This window comes from Symphalangus syndactylus, chromosome 4 (genome assembly GCF_028878055.3).
Source record: "Symphalangus syndactylus isolate Jambi chromosome 4, NHGRI_mSymSyn1-v2.1_pri, whole genome shotgun sequence".
NCBI classification, from domain to species: domain Eukaryota; kingdom Metazoa; phylum Chordata; class Mammalia; order Primates; family Hylobatidae; genus Symphalangus; species Symphalangus syndactylus.
Window position 1 is genome coordinate 120,254,292 of NC_072426.2, and position 17,678 is coordinate 120,271,969.

At 38.4% G+C, this 17,678-nt stretch overlaps 1 long non-coding RNA gene across 1 annotated transcript in view; it reads right to left on the bottom strand.

Moving 5' to 3' along the window:
* Positions 1–227: 227 nt before the first annotated feature.
* Positions 228–17,678, bottom strand: part of LOC134736500 (uncharacterized) — a 33,700-nt gene continuing 16,249 nt past the window's right edge. The window contains exons 2-3 of the long non-coding RNA XR_010120558.1: positions 2,530–2,685; positions 228–284 (exon numbers count right to left, since the gene is read on the bottom strand). This is a non-coding gene — a long non-coding RNA (uncharacterized lncRNA). The remainder of the gene's footprint in view (positions 285–2,529; positions 2,686–17,678) is intronic.

The window sequence follows — 17,678 nt, forward strand, 5'->3', positions numbered from 1 at the left end:
TTTTAAGAGTGAAAATGATGAGCTGAGAAACAATGGGCAATTAATGCAGTTGTCTCGGCTATTTTCCTTGGCAAAGTCACAGGTGGTTTAATGAGCATTTATTATGCATTAGGCACAATCCTAGATACTCTGGACTATCCCATTTAATCTTCTGAAAAGAATCCCAAGAGAAGAAATTATTACTCTCATTTTAGGATGGCGATTCTGAGGCTCAGAGAAGTTAAGTCCCATAATCTTGTCTGAATCCAATCCAAACTCTTCCCATCACACACTTGCTCCATTCCCTTTGAGAGATGAAAGGGGAAGGCTGAATAAAAAGGTTCTCAGTGCACCATTTCCGTGTTAGGCTAAAAATTCTTTATTCACTCAGATAATGTGCTCTTTCACTAAACAAACCTAATGTTGCAAAAATAAATCCAAATCAAAACCAATCCTAATCATCACTCTCTTTTTGCTGTTCTTTGTATCTGCCTTAGGCGTGCCTACCATTTAATGCTAACAAAGATGATACTTCCTATTCCTTTCTTTCCTGCTCAAGAACATGGTAAGTTTGAAATCCTGAGAAATTCTGACTGATTTAAATCAGGGGCTTAATAGAGAAGTGGTGATTTATTAGCACTGCTGAAACATCATTTATTGATTTAAGACTTTTAGAGAAACTGCTGCTAAGTTATCTGGTTCTCATTTGAATGGAAACTCAAAACAACCACAGTAGTAGCAAATATGAGTACTTTTTTTTGTTAAAAAAACAATGAGGCCTTTACATTGCTTACTAATTCTGCAGATTAGTAAGATGTGGTTCTGTGTTTAGGTCCCTATCTTCCTCACTTTCTTTTATCCCTTGTAATGAGAAGGAAACCTAAGGAAAGGCATCTTGTACCAATGGGAATACAGGCAAGTTGTAGGAAAATGATTCATGCCAGATAACCTATACATTTTCCATAGATATTTCATTAACTAAGAAAGTAGACATGAGGCATCTAATCCTTAATGTCAGCAGAGGGTTATTATATACTCCATATGGACCAGGCACTGGGACTTCAAAGAACTGTAAGTCACAGTTTCGACCCCGTAGAGACTTAAAATAAATCTACTGGTGTGCAAACATGTACATATGTGTACTTGTAAACACGTGGAAGACAAGTGACAAATGCCTCATGGATGACATGTGCAGCAAATGCTACAAGAAGTGAGAGAAAAGTCATCGAAGCCTGGAGTCCATTCAGCTTCCAGCACATATGCCCACAAGGTTTGTATCCATATATCAAATATTGCCACATCTGCGGTTTTCTGAAGACTTCAAAATGACTTAGCTTTCAAGAATCTTGGTCTGGGATCCTGGTGGGCCCATTCAGGTAGTATAGCAATCTAGTCCAGCTCAGCAATGATGTGGAAACAGAGGCATAGAGGGGCTAGATAACTTACTGCAGGTCATACGGACAGCCAATTTATGCAAAAGTATCTTTGGGAGTAAATATGTTCTATTCTCTATGTACATCTATTATATATACTTCAATTGTATATACTTCTACTATATTAAAAATATCTCCATTAGCTGGAAATTGGGGCCAGTTATAAACCAAATGGAAAATATTGAACTGAAGGAATTAAGCAACCATGGTTATAACATGACTGATCTTTTTTGTGGCCTAGAACACATCGTTTAACCTCACTGGTGGCCAGCTCTCCCGTATGTAAGAGAAAAGATATTGACTTAATGATGTCTATGGTCATTTCTAGCAATGGGATACCAGGATTTAATGATTCTAAATCAGTACTCAGTATTATCCTCCTACCAACTTCACAATCTTTCTTTTTGAGTATTTTCTTTTTCCTCTTTTTTGTAGTGTCCATGCCCCATGTATTTACATTGCAAATGAGTAGGCAAAAAAAAAAAAAATCAATGAAATGACTCATTGCCTTTCTACTTCACATAAGGTCCTTAAGAAAACTGGTAGCAGTACTGAGACTGCAATTGAGACATTTAAGCATTCCCCTGTTATTAATACTTTCTTTTGCCTGGCAAATATATTCCATTCAATTTTCTATGATTTCTATCCTAAAGTCACCTGGAAATCTTATAATTTTCCACCCCTTCCTCATCCCAAGTAACCTGTGCAAATCAACTCTGGCTTCCTGAGAAGAAGTCTCCACATTGTGGTCTGAATTTGTAGAAGTAGTTCTAATGGCAGCAATTCCAAATCAGGTGGAAAGGGGGCTATGATAGTGTCTATGTCTTCAGAAACACTTATCTTTTCATTCCTAAGATGAAACTAAGAATTTGCTTTTTACAGAAAATACACATACCGTATAATAGAACAAAAACCAATGCAAGTTTTAGGGTTCACCCACCTCTTCTACCCCCAAGGACCACATCCTCAACCAAAAGAAGAGGGAGACATTTTTATCCCATTCTCCTAGATAGAACTTCAGGAGGAAAGAGTAGGAGTGCTTCCAGCAACTTGGAGAACTCTAGGAACTGGTTGGTGTTATCTAATAGGGAAAGAATAGCTACCTCTCCAGGCTTACCAGATGATGGCCATACTCCATAGACTTCTCCTGAGCCAGGACCACGAATCACTTCCTTTAATGAGGTTGACTTCATTGCTCACATGGTGAGCAGCCAGGTCTTCAGAGGCTGGGCTCACCACAGGTAAGTGCTCTTCCCAATCCCAGCCTGGACTCCTAATAACACAGTGGAGGAAGAGGCAAGCAAATATGGGACGCTTATTTTTGTTATAAAGAACCATGAGCTTATTCTCTTTTCATCCTGTGTGGAGGATGATTTAACTCTCTTAAATTGTGGGCCACTTCTGCTTGAGAGATAGTTCAAGGCAAATGGTATCTATTGGGAATTGGTACACAGTGTATCAGTACTTCTCAACCCTGGGTAGATATTTATTTATATATGCATCTGTGTACTGTTTCATCTCTGAGTTGTTTTTATTTTTTATGTGGGCATCCAAGCCCCACCTCAGAACAACTAAATCAGAATCTCAAAGGTTGGGCCCAGGCATCTGTTAGCATTTTGGTTGTCAGGTGAAAACAGAGAATGTTTTTAACGGATAGCTTCTGTATTCATTTGGAATTATTACATTTAATATGATTAAGATAAAATGATTAATTGTGCATATGTACATCCTTTTGTTACTAGATCATTTTTGTCCCCTTTTGATTTTCTAAAACTCCTCCCAAAAAGTTATTATTTAACTAACCATTAGATTGAAAAGATGATTGTCCATTGATGATCATTGGTGGATACTGACTGTTTAGCCAATTCTAGTTCTAACAGAAATTCTATAACTTAAAATAATTATCAGTGAATATCTACACCCAATAAGAAGATAAAAATGTCATAAAGCAATAGATGCTTTTTCTCATCTTGTGGAGAAATCCACAATGGTGAAAGCCTTTGGCCTTGCTGCCCTATTCCACCCAAAGCCCACATGAAAATTTCTAAGAGTAACTGAGAAAAGGAGAGAAGAAACAGATTCGTAAGAACACTCTAAGAGCCCACTAATGAACTCCTGGATCTGTAAGAAAAATATTGTAAACTATAATTCAGCAACATGTTAAAATACTACACTGAAAAATGATACCATGGTAAGTGATGGTGATTTTTAATATTCTATCAATAAAATGGACAGTGACTTGGAATTGAGGGTCTATTGCTTCATATGACCCGCCTCCAGTAATTTGCATTTGAGTTCTATGTAGAGCATGCTTGAAGGAAGAAGCTAAGGGAATATTTTTATGAGACTCCATGAAACACAGGTATCCAGGGTTACTTTAGTGTCGACGTGAGCATTAGAAAGGAAAACATTCTCCTCACTACTGGATAACAAATACGATGGCTTTAAATCACAGAAGACCCGGAGTGTTCCTAATACTCTCAGGGAGTATCTATACATAGCACTTTTGGTTTCGGTGCCAACCTTGTTACGAAAGGCACCATGAATCATAGCCATAGTGAGGAGGTTTGGAGGTGACATATACATGAAAGTGGCTCTAGTCAGACAGGAGGACCATGGTGGATGCACCGTAGACTATAACTGGCTAACTTGTACCTAGACACGTATAATACATTTCTCAAGATGTTAGAAATCAGGGAGTGAGATTTTGCAAGAATATAAGGTAATGGATGAACAAGCAGAGTCAGAGAAGCTGGTGAGATTAGCTCCACTGCCGTTACTATGATCCCTTATCTAATGTAATGGTAATGTCTGGGGAACTCTAATTACATATAATTACTGGTTCATTTGGGTTAACAAGATGTTACTATTGGGAGAATTAAAAGGATATTATCAGTCATTTCAACTATAATACATGTAGTTTAATCAGACTGTTTTTCTGAAGTTAAGCTATGGTCACCTCTGTAGGAATGTGAGTTTTGAAGGACAGAAGAACAGTAGAAAGAGGATTTTTGTTTTTCTTTTTTTTTAAATCATAGGGCACTTCTCTACTATATAGCAATAGATTATAAAGATTTGTACAGCCTTCATGCAGTAAAATGATGTGGTACATCTGGGAGAGGAGAAAGTATATTAATAGACAAACTTTAAAAATACCAAAAGGGAGCTGGGAGGGTCCAGACAAACTTTGAAATTTAGGGGAGGAAGAATCTCATACTCAATCTTCCTCATCTCAGCTAAGCACAATATTCCTTATATCCTTCTCAAATTGCCGGTTCTTGCCATCCAGCCGCATTATTCCTCTGAGCCTGGAGTGTTGAGAATATGGCTGGTGGCGGGGTGGAGGGAAACTCAAGTCCTGGACTATGAGTCTCTGCCCATCATTCTTCATCTATGGATTAGTGACAACTGGTGTAACCAGCCTGTCCTAGCCTTGAATGTCTTCCATAGTATTTCACTATAATTTAACCTATAATATGTACATACTTTACAAGAGAAAGAAAATGCCAACTTCATATAAATATGTGTTTTCAAATACGCTTCTTTCCATTATTAACTAATATTTGCCGTGTACATGAAAGATACATGTAAAGCACTGTATCACTGGCCTTAAAAGGCAATTTGGTTCCTACTATGTTAATCCAAATGTTCCAATTAGTTTAGTGCTTTCATAATTATGTATAATTCGGTTTGCATTTATGCATGGAATGTTTATTTCCATAATTGCAACAAGCACTTAAATTAATTATACCATAACCTCTTGATTCTCTGGGCCAACTGTTGAGTCTTTTTTTTAATATTTTAGAGTCAGCCCTTTTTATTTTTTGAATTTTACCCCCACCTTTGATGTGTTGTTTCTTATCCTTGTTTGGAATTCTCTATGGAATATTCTCAGAATAATCTTGCAGTTTTCTTTTATGATTGAAACTTTGCATTTTAACAGTTGTCTGGAGATAGTTTCTTCCTTGTGAAATATCAGTTTTAATAACAGAAAAAGAAAAATGCCATAAATCTGCACTAACCACATAAAGCTGAAGTCTCTGAGAGACTGATTAACATGGAGACTCTACACAGGTTTTTCAATAATTAGAGGATGTGCTTGCATGGAGCTACAACTGCTCAGGCCTTGAAGCCATTTCCCAGGGCAGCCAGCAATTATTACAGCCTGGAGTACATTCCTTATATTCTATGCCTCTAGCTATTGAAGCTGTTTTCAAATAAAGGTCTCTTAATTTCACAAAAAGTTAACATCACCGTGGATGAACAACATTTTTCTGCTAATACCTTCGCTACTTAGTTGGGAGAGGGCCTCGGAGAGCAGGCAATTAGAAATTCCTAATTTGTTGTTCACTCACCCATAAAAGGTTAAGAACATTCTGGTCTCTGATTACATGAACCGAGCAAAGGCCAGATCCAGCCTCCCACAGTGCCTTAGCTAACTGCCTGCCCTATCAGCAAATGCTGCTGAACATTCTCTTCAGAGCACAGGAGTGTGTGGGCAGTTTCACTGTGGGCTTGAGTATTTATTTATTTATTTTTGTCTCCATAAATTACAGATAGCAAATATAGTATGGAAAAGATTGTCACTTTTCTTTTTGGTACAAAACTTGGTATATCATTACCACAAATTAAAGGCTAAATGTTAGCTATGATACTTTTACTGGAGAAAACCCATGTGATCGTTCATCACCAATAGCCATGGAGTTCTACTTTCTGATGCATCATTGCTTGTATGGTGTGGATGTAATAATGCAGCATTACTAACAATGTAGATGTCCATGTAGCTTACTACATTATTATTTTATATCAAAAAGTGCTGATGAAATTTTGACTATATGATACGGCTTACAAAAACATAAAGCTTCTGCCTAGTGGACTTGATATCTATTTTATTTTATTATTTTATTTTGAGATGGAGTCTCGCTCTGTCGCCCAGGCTGGAGTACAGTGGCACAATCTTGGCTCACTGCAACCTCCACCTCCAGGGTTCAAGTCATTCTCCTACCTCAGCCTCCCAAGTAGCTGGGATTACAGGCGCATGCCACCATGCCTAGCTAATTTTTTGTATTTTTAGTAGAGACAGGGTTTCACCGTGTTAGCCAGGATGGTCTTGATCTCCTGACCTTGTGATCCACCTGCCTCAGCCTCCCAAAGTGCTGGGATTACAGGCATGAGCCACTGTGCCCAGCCTGGACTTGCTATCTAAATAAGCAACGCATAATGTATATGCCAAGAGAAAATTTCATCAGTCATAGGTAGTTGACTGGACATTTAATTACCCTTCGCCTATGCTTTCTGTTATGCCAAGTTAACCATTTAATTTGGCCAAATAGACAGATTTAGTCCACAACAAAAGTCTCTTTCAGCTGGAGTTGGCTAGGGGATGGGTCTTAATGAAGAAAAGGAAAGGCAAAGAAAGGAGATGAAGATCAAAGCAGAAGAGAGCTGAGAATATTAAGCAAACTCCAACGTTGCCAACTCTCTGGCATACAGATGAACAATTCTGATGGGAAAGAATCATGACTTAGTCCAAAGTTGGACAAGTTGAATAATTTGGTAAAATATGATCAGTTCAGCCTGCCCAATCACTTGAATGTGGGAGGGATTCGGCAGCAACATTTTTGTCTCTTTGGGGAATGAAAATAATCTGTTGCAAACTGTGTTTAGCACATTCAAAATCGGATGTAATTTTGCCATGCTTCTTTTTGAAAAATAGTTGTGATAATATATGCTTCAGTTTGTATGTCATATACAACATGTGACTTCTGAGCTTGGTTACTAACTTTGATCCATATTTCTGTAAACATAGAATATACAAAACTCCATGTGTGTGACATTGATGATTATAAAGCTTCTATATGAATATTGGGGCTTTCATATGAACACCATGTGGCCTTTGGGAGATTTCTTAACCTTTCTGTGCTTCAGTTGCTACATTTGTAAAACGGTGCTAATAGTCTTTGTTCTATTTTATTCTCATAATTCCTAAGAGATTACAAGAAATAACTTGTGTGATGTGTGTGCTTCGAAAACAATAAAGGATTCTACAAATGTGATGTCATTATTATATCACTGTCAGAAACACTTTGCCTACACAAGAAACAAAAGTCATTAAGTCAAGATAATTAAAAGGATATAGAAGGAAAGGGGAGATAAAATGGTAACATATTATTGATAGCTGACAATTTACTGAGTTGTTCTGTATTTTTCCACAAATTTTTTCTCAAATCATTTTAGTTGATATACTAATCTTAAAGCAGAAGAAACCAAGTTTTGAGGTGTTTTTGAAGTCAAAGTCTCCAAACTGTGATTCTTGCTCACAAGTTGACCAACACAATGAAAATTGTTGCAAAAATGTCATCTTTAGTGAAAACAATTGTCTGGGAGCCATCTTGGCCTTAGCATCCTGAATAACTTGAAATGTTGTTCAAGGTGGATTACTTAACTACCATTTACCACTTGTTAAAAAAAAAAAAAAAAAAAGATTTGGGAATATGGCTGGTCCAGTTCATTTCTCAGTGACAATACACCAAAGCTTTTAAAAATACAATCCCTTTTTGCTTTCTCCTTTCAATATGCTGAAAACTAAAGTGTTATTTATAAAAAGGTAAACATTAAACCATTGCAAACTTGTATTTGTTGCTAGTAAATGAAAAAATTAGCAAATGTATTAATAGTTACCAAGTAGAAGAATCCTAAGAGATAATTCTTACCATTTTCTTCATTCAAAAGTCGTTCAGTGCTGATAATTATTAGAGATCAGGTCTCACAAATATTTCTTATGTGATAACATTTTCATGGGCATTCAGGAGAAACAGTTTCATGAGGGAGAAAGATGGAGTTGTGATGATTGGAATAAGACAAGAATAGATTGTAGATGGAAGACAAAATCCATATTAATTTTCTACAGTCATAATCGGGGCACTAGTAATTGGAAGGGGACAAGGCAAAGCACTTCTTCACTATTCTCTCAGTTCTTGGCTTTGTATCTGAAGTGACCTCATAAAATATTAGGCATATAATATTGAACACCACTGGCTGAACAAGTAATTGATCATATCATTCCCCTCCTTTCAATCCTTCAAAGTCTTCACGTCATACCTAGAAAACTGTCAAGTTCTTAATCCTGCTCCTGAAAGAAGCAGACACTAAGACGGGATTAACAGGCAAGAATTCTATTAGGAGAAATACTCTGTTTGAGAAAATAGGTCGAAGCTAGGTTAGACTGGGAGCACCATCAGACTGCAGTGCAAGTCTGACCAGAGAGGAGAGAGGGAAGGAAGTTTGGGTGCTGTACAGTCTAAGCAAGGCCATGGGGAGTCCTCAAAATCAAATTTGCTGTCAGAGGATGCCAGTGTCTTCCAGGAATTGTCCTGCCTTAGTAGAACCAATGCACTCATCATTGACTGGAAGCAGCATGTTGAGAGCATAGGTTCATCAGAGAGAAATGTGGCAATGGATTTAAAAGGCAGCAGCTGGGGCCTTTGGTCAAGTATACTCCCACACACTTGCAGATCTACAAGGTGTGTTTCTCATGGCTGCCACAGGCCACTCTTAGGCCACACAGATTTACTTTTATGCAGATTTGTAGAGTTGCTCCTCTGTGGTTTCTGTGGTCTTTTCTTCCTGTGGGAAAACTCAGAATAGAGAGGTGACTGGGATGAGCTACTGCTCCCATTGCTCCTGTTGATGTTGGGGCCATAACTGAGACTTACCCTGTCTCTCCTCCACTATTCATTCCAACTCCCTTTACACTCAGCTATTCCCTAGGCAAGTCTTGGTAGCATTTCTGAAGTATCTAAACCCCTGAAAATCACATTTGTCTAAGCCTGAGGTTGCTACAAATGTCCATTCACGGATACAGCAAGTAAAGGGAGAACCAAGTGGTGACCAACTAGATCACCTGTGTTTCATATGTATTCCTCCACGCCCCTTTTGTGTAAAAACAGCATTGCCTCCTCTTGCTGATCAGGGAAAATTACTCTTGCCAGTAAGGTGACTCCTCTCTGAGGGAATAATGAGTTCAACGTGCTCTGGAGGCAGCCATAACTTATAGTTCAATGCTATGTTCCCTAGCAGAGCATGTGCTTACTGGGGACCAGGACTTCCAGCCCTGAAAAGTCCAGAGTTGTAGGGACAGGAAGCATGAAACTACCAGTATGTCACTGGGAGTTATGACAAGTGGTGCTATTCTTGCTTCTACCCCTTGATGCTCTAACCCACGTCTTTTTCCTATAGAGAATACAGCACATTGGATCTCTAGTTAATTAAATGCACTGCATCCTAGAGAATGACATCTACCTTTCAGTGTTTCCTTTGAGCTGGTGCTTCAATTGGTACCTTTAGAAGATTCTTCCAGACTTGTACGAGACCAGTAGCATCTGGTTGGTAGGGTATGTGATACAACCACTGAATCCCATGATCTCAGATCCACTTCTGTGCTCATTTCACTGTGAAGTTGGTCTTATGGTTAGAGGCTATGCTTTGCGAGATTTCTTGCCCATGGATCACTCATTCCATAAACCACCAAATAACAGAGTGGGACACACACAGTGTTGCCCTGGGACAGAAAAGGCAAACCTACATTTAGTTTAGGTATCCATCCCTGTGAACCTCCGGACCTTCCAGGAGTATTCCATGAGGAACGTGTCATGTTGGAAATTTATCACTGGTCTCTGTTGCTGGAAGGTTGGGTATTCAGAGGCAGCCATAGCTACATCAGCCTTGGTAAGTGGGAGTCCATGCTTTGGGGCCATGTCACCTCCATCATATCCTATAATGCCATCACATGCCTGGGGTAGTTGACAATGAAGGTTGGCTAAATCAATTCACCAACCCATATTATCTATTTCTTTTTTTAGTATCTCTTCAGAGGTAGATGCTTTTGGTGGGCATTAATAGGTGGCACAAAAACCTTTTGCTTTGTGTTCACTCTCATATGTCTATCCAAATGCCTCTATTCAGAACTACTTTTCTCAGATCATCCAGTCTTTTTCCCCTGGAAGTCCCTGAGCAATTTGTTAGGCCAATGGCCACTGCTCAGAAATATTTATATGTTCTTCTACACAAAAGTGCATAAGCAAGTGCATAAGCAAGTGCACTGCTCATAGCTCAGCCAATTTTTCATTCTCCACATGTCTCAGGGATATCTCTGACTGTAGTTGTCAAACAAATGCCATCCATTTTTAGCTTGTACCCACATAATGAGATGACTGAGGTTGCAGCTGGGTCTCTTTACGTGTTTTGCTAGATACTAAGCTGTACTTGTGCAATGAGAGACTGTGAAAGACCTGTTTGGGCAGGGAACAATGATAGTGTAAGGTGCGCTGTGAACTGAACAGGGATTCTAGAAGTCACACAGGACTGGGAGAGGTTGGAATTCCAGCCAATGACATGGAGAAATCTTCCTGAAAACTCAGGCATTCCTGAAGAATCCAGAAAGGCCACATTTTGGCATTGAGCTTCTCTAGCCCTAGAGCCAGGAATACTCTACCTGCCCTAACAAAATCTGAAACCAGCATTGATAGGATCAGACTGGTCCACCAGTAATTTAACTGCTTGTCAGAAAAAAAAAAAAAAGAAGAAAGAAAGAAAAAAACCTCAGCACTCTTTAAAGGAAGATAATAAAATACAGATTTTCAACAATGTAGCATTCACAATGTTTGGCATACAACAAAACTTAATTAGATAGGCAAAGGATTAGAAAACTGTGACATAAAACTAGGACAGGGAAAAAACAAATCCAGAGTTGACAAATATGTTGAAATTAGCAGAAAAGACCTTTAAAGCAGCTATTGCAAATATGTTCAAGAATTTAAAAATGGGCATAATGAGTGGGCAGGTATAGAATGACAATGGAAAAATAGAACTATCAAAAGATGAATGGAATGCTAGAATTGAAAAATACAATCTAAGAAAAGACAAATTTAATGCATAGCTTTAACAGCAGGACACTGCAGTGCAGAAGAAAGATCACTGAACTTAAAAATCAATTAAAAGAAACTATCAAACTAAAAACAGAGAGGAAGAAAAAAATTGGAAACAAACAAACAAACTACATGACCAGAGGTGACATACAGGGACAGCAAGAGGTTTAATATGTGTGTATTTGGAATCCAAAAGGAGAAGAGAGAGAGAGTGAAGATGGAGCAGAAAAAATATTCAAAGAAATTGGCCGGGTGCAGTGGCTAATGCCGTAATCCCAGCACTTTGGGAGGCCAAGCGGGGCAGATCACGAGGTCAGAAGTTTGAGACCAGCCTGGCCAACATAGTGAAACCCCATCTCTACTAAAAATACAAAAAAATTAGCCAGGCATGGTGGCGGGCACCTGTAACCCCAGCTACTTGGGAAGCTAAGGCAGGAGAATCCCTTGAACCCGGGAGGCAGAGGTTGCAGTGAGCCAAGATTGTGCCACTGCACTCCAGCCTGGGTGACAGTGTGGAACTCCATCTCAAAAGAAAAAGAGAAAGAATGCCAGCCAGAATATCAAGTGATGTTACTATTGAAGTACTGAAAGAAAAGACCTGTCAAATTAGAATTCTAAATGCAGAGAAAATACTCTTTAAAAATGAAAGCAAAATAAGGACATTTTCCAATAAGCAAATGCTGAGAACTTTCATCAACAGCAGACTTGAATTATGATAAATGATAAAGTTTTTTGGGTGGAAAAACATGATACCCAATGGGAGCATGGATCTACAGGAAGGAGTGAAAAGCACCAGAAATGAGGAATATGTGGGTAAAACAGAAAAGTTTTCTGCTTGTATCTTAATTTCTTTAAAACACAATTGACTGTGTCTTTATGGTAGAATGATTTATACCCATGTAACAAACCTGCACATATACTCTCTGAACCTAAAATAAAAGTTGGAAAAAAATTTGTCTTTCTGATTGTATTTATTTGAATCTACATTTTTTCTTTATTAGTCTACCTAGCAATCTATCTAAGTATTTATTCTTTCAAATAACCAAGCTCTGGACTTGCAGATCTTTTTTATGGTTTTTCATATTTCAATTTCCTTCAAGTCACCTCTCATTTTGTTTTTTTTTTCTTCTGCTGGCTTTGGGGTTCATTTGCTTTTTTTTCTCTAATTCCTCTAGGTGTGATGATGGGTTGCTAATCTGAGATCTTTTTGACTTTTTGATGTGGGCATTTAGCACTATAAACTTCCCTCTTAACACTGCTTTAGCTGTGTCCCAGAGATTCTCATATGTTGTATTTTTCCCCTTATTAGTTTCAAAGAATTTCTTGATTTCTGCCTAAATCTCATTGTTTGCCTAAAAGTCATTCAGGAGCAGGTTGTTTAATTTCCATGTAATTGTACGGTTTTTGAGCAATTTTCTTAGTATTGATTTCTAATTTTTGGATGTGCTGTAGTCTGAAAGTGTGGTTGGTGTAATTTGTGGTATTTTAACTTTGCTGAGGATTGTTTTATGGTTGTTTGTGTGGTCAATTTTAGAGTGTGTGCTATGTAAAGATGAGAAGAATGTATATTCTGATATTTTCAGGTGGAGGGTTTTGTAGTATCTATTAGGTCCTTTTGTTGAAGTGTTGAGTCCAGGTCCCAAATATCTTTGTTAGTTTTCTGCCTTGATAATCTGCCTAATCTTATCAGTGAGGTGTTGAAGTCTCCCACTACTATTTTGTGGTTATCTACGTATCTTTGCAGGTCTTTAGTAACTTGCTTTATGACTGATGCTCCTGTACTAAGTTTAAATATATTTAGGATAGTTAGGTTTTCTTGGTGAATTATGTAATGCCATTGTCTGTTTTGATCATTGCTGGTTTAAAGTCTGTTTTGTCTGAAATTAGGATAGCAATCCCTGCCATTTTCTGTTTTCCATTTGTTTGGTCAATTTTCTTCACCCTTTACTTTGAACCTATGGGTGTCACTGCATGTAAGATGGGTCTCTTGAAGACTGCGTATCACTGAGTTTTGCCTCTTTATCCAATTTGCCATTCTGTGCCTTTTAATTGGGACATTTAACCCATTTACATGCAAGGTTAATATTGATATGTACCAATTTGATACTGGCATCATGTCAGCTGGTTATTATGCTGACTTGGTTTATGTGGTTGCCTTCTAGTGCCAATGATCTATGTACTTAAGTGTGTTTTTGTAGTGTCCAGTAATAGCCTTTCCTTTCTATATTTAGTACTCCCTTTTAGGCCTCTTGTAAGGCAGGTCTGGTCATAATAAATTCCCTTAGCATTTGCTTGTCTGAAAAGGATATTCTTTCTCCTTTGCTTATGAAAATTAGTTTCACTGGATATGAAACTCTTGGTTGCACATTATTTTTTTTTATGCTTTAAGTTTTAGGGTACATATGCATAACCTGCAGGTTAGTTACATATGTATACATGTGCCATGTTGGTGTGCTGCACCCATTAACTAGTCGTTTAATGTTAGGTATATCTCCTAATGCTATCCCTCCCCCCCTCCCCCCAAGCCACAACAGGCCCCGGTGTGTTATGTTCCTCTTCCTGTGTCCATGTGTTCTCATTGTTCAATTCCCACATATGAGTGAGAACATGCGGTGTTTGGTTTTTAGTCCTTGCAATAGTTTGCTGAAAGTGATGATTTCCAGCTTCATCCATGTCCCTACAAAGGACATGAACTCATCATTTTTATGGCTGCATAGTATTCCATGGTGTATATGTGCCACATTCTCTTAATCCAGTCTATCATTGTTGGACATTTGGCTGGTTCCAAATCTTTGCTATTGTGAATAGTGCCTCAATAAACATACGTGTGCATGTGTCTTTATAGCAGCATGATTTATAATCCTTTGGGTATATACCCAGTAATGGGATGGCTGGGCCAAATGGCATTTCTAGTTCTAGATCCCTCAGGAATTGCCACACTGACTTCCACAATGGTTAAACTAGTTTACAGTCCTACCAACAGTGTAAACGTGTTCCTATTTCTCCACATCCTCTCCAGCACCTGTTGTTTCCTGACTTTTTAATGATGGCCATTCTAACTGGTGTGAGATGGTATCTCATTGTGGTTTTGCTTTGCATTTCTCTGATGACCAGTGATGATGAGCATGTTTTCATGTGTCCTTTGGCTGCATAAAGGTCTTCTTTTGAGAAGTGTCTGTGCATATCCTTCGCCCACTTTTTGATGGGATTGTTTGGTTTTTTCTTGTAAATTTGTCTGAGTTCTTTGTAGATTCTGGATATTAGCCCTTTGTCAGATGAGTAGATTGCAAAAATTTTCTCCCATTCTGTAGGTTGCCTGTTCACTCTGATGGTAGTTTCTTTTGCTGTGCAGAAGCTCTTTAGTTTCATTAGATCCCATTTGTCAATTTTGGCTTTTGTTGCCATTGCTTTTGGTGTTTTAGACATGACATCCTTGCCCATTCCTGTGTCCTGAATGGTATTGCCTAGGTTTTCTTCTAGGGTTTTTATGGTTTTAGGTCTAACATTTAAGTCTTTAATCCATCTTGAATTAATTTTTGTATAATTGTAAGGAAGAGATCCAGTTTCAGCTTTCTACATATGGCTAGCCAGTTTTCCCAGCACCATTTATTAAATAGGGAATCGTTTCCCCTTTTCTTGTTTTTGTCAGGTTTGTCAAAGATCAGATGGTTGTAGATATGTGGCATTATTTCTGAGGGCTCTGCTCTGTTCCATTGGTCTATATCTCTGTTTTGGTACCAGTACCATGCTGTTTTGGTTACTGTAACCTTGTAGTATAGTTTGAAGTCAGGTAGCGTGATGCCTCCAGCTTTGTTCTTTTGGCTTAGGATTGACTTGGCGATGCGGGCTCTTTTTTGGTTCCATATGAACTTTAAAGTAGTTGTTTCCAATTCTGTGAAGAAAGTCATTGGTAGCTTGATGGGGATGGCATTGAATCTATAAATTACCTTGGGCAGTATGGCCATTTTCATGATGTTGATTCTTCCTACCCATGAGCATGGAATGTTCTGCCATTTGTTTGTATCCCCTTTTATTTCATTGAGCAGTGGTTTGTAGTTCTCCTTGAAGAGGTCCTTCTCATCCCTTGTAAGTTGGATTCCTAGATATTTTTTTCTCTTTGAAGCAATTGTGAATGGGAGTTCACTCATGATTTGGCTCTCTGTTTGTCTGTTATTGGTGTATAAGAATGCTTGTGATTTTTGCACATTGATTTTGTATCCTGAGACTTTGCTGAAGTTGCCTATCAGCTTAAGGAGATTTTGGGCTGAGACGATGGGGTTTTCTAGATATAGAATCATGTCATCTGCAAACAGGGACAATTTGACTTCCTCTTTTCCTAATTGAATACTCTTTATTTCCTTCTCCTGCCTGCTTGCCCTGGCCAGAGCTTCCAACACTATGTTGAATAGGAGTGGTGAGAGTGGGCATCCCTGTCTTGTGCCACTTTTCAAAGGGAATGCTTCCAGTTTTTGCCCATTCAGTATGATATTGGCTGTGGGTTTGTCATAGATAGCTCTTATTATTTTGAGATATGTCCCATCAATACCAAATTTATTGAGAGTTTTTAGCATGAAGAGTTGTTGAATTTTGTCAAAGGCCTTTTCTGCATCTATTGAGATAATCATGTGGTTTTTGTCTTTGGTTCTGTTTATATGCTGGATTAAGTTTATTGACTTGTGTATGTTGAACCAGCCTTGCATCCCAGGGATGAAGCCCACTTGATCATGGTGGATAAGCTTTTTGATGTGCTGCTGGATTCAGTTTGCCAGTATTTTATTGAGGATTTTTGCATCGATGTTCATCAGGGATATTGGTCTAAAATTCTCTTCTTTTGTTCTGTCCCTGGCAGGCTTTGGTATCAGGATGATGCTGGCCTCATCAAATGAGTTAGGGAGAATTCCCTCTTTTTCTGTTGATTGGAATAGTTTCAGAAGGAATGGTACCAGCTCCTCCTTGTACCTCTGGTAGAGTTCGGCTGTGAATCCATCTGGTCCTGGGCTTTTTTTGGTTGGTAAGCTATTAATTATTGCCTCAATTTCAGAGCCTAGTATTGGTCTACTCAGAGATTCAACTTCTTCCTGGTTTAGTCTTGGGAGGGTGTATGTGTCAAGGAATTTATCCATTTCTTCTAGATTTTCTAGTTTATTTGCATAGAGGTGTTTATAGTAGTCTCTGATGGTAGTTTGTATTTCTGTGGGATCGGTGGTGCTATTCCCTTTATCATTTTTTATTGCATCTATTTGATTCTTCTCTCTTTTCTTCTTTATTAGACTTGCTAACGGTCTATCAATTTTGTTGATCTTTCAAAAAACCAGCTCCTGGATTCATTGATTTTTTGAAGGGTTTTTTGTTTCTCTATTTCCTTCAGTTCTGCTCTGATCTTACTTATTTCTTGCCTTCTGCTGGCTTTTGAATGTGTTTGCTCTTGCTTCTCTAGTTCTTTTAATTGTGATGTTAGGGTGTCAATTTTAGATCTTTCCTGCTTTCTCTTGTGGGCATTTAGTGCTATAAATTTCCCTCTACACACTGCTTCGAATGTGTCCCAGAGATTCTGGTACATTGTGTCTTTGTTCTTGTTGGTCTCAAAGAACATCTTTATTTCTGCCTTCATTTCGTTATGTACCCAGTAGTCATTCAGGAGCAGGTTGTTCAGTTTCCATGTAGTTGAGCAGTTTTGAATGAGTTTCTTAATCCTGAGTTCTAGTTTGATTGCACTGTGGTCTGAGAGACAGTTTGTTATAATTTCTATTCTTTTACATTTGCTGAGGAGTGCATTACTTCCAACTATGTGGTCAATTTTGGAATAAGTGCGGTTTGGTGCTGAGAAGAATGTATATTCTGTTGATTTGGGGTGGAGAGTTCTGTAGATGTCTATTAGGTCCACTTGGTGCAGAGCTGAGTTCAATTCCTGGATATCCTTGTTAACTTTCTGTCCCATTGATCTGTCTAATGTTGACAGTGGGGTGTTAAAGCCTCCCATTATTATTGTGTGGGAGTCTAAGTCTCTTCGTAGGTCTCTAAGGACTTGCTTTATGAATCTGGGTGCTCCTATATTGGGTGCATATATATTTAGGATAGTTAGCTCTTCTTGTTGAATTTATCCCTTTACCATTATGTAATGGCCTTCTTTGTCTCTTTTGATCTTTGTTGGTTTAAAGTCTATTTTATCAGAGACTAGGATTGCAACCCTTGCCTTTTTTTGTTTTCCATTGCTTGGTAGATCTTCCTCCATCCCTTTATTTTGAGCCTATGTGTGTCTCTGCACATGAGATGGGTTTCCTGAATACAGCACACTGATGGGTCTTGACTTTATCCAATTTGCCAGTCTGTGTCTTTTAAT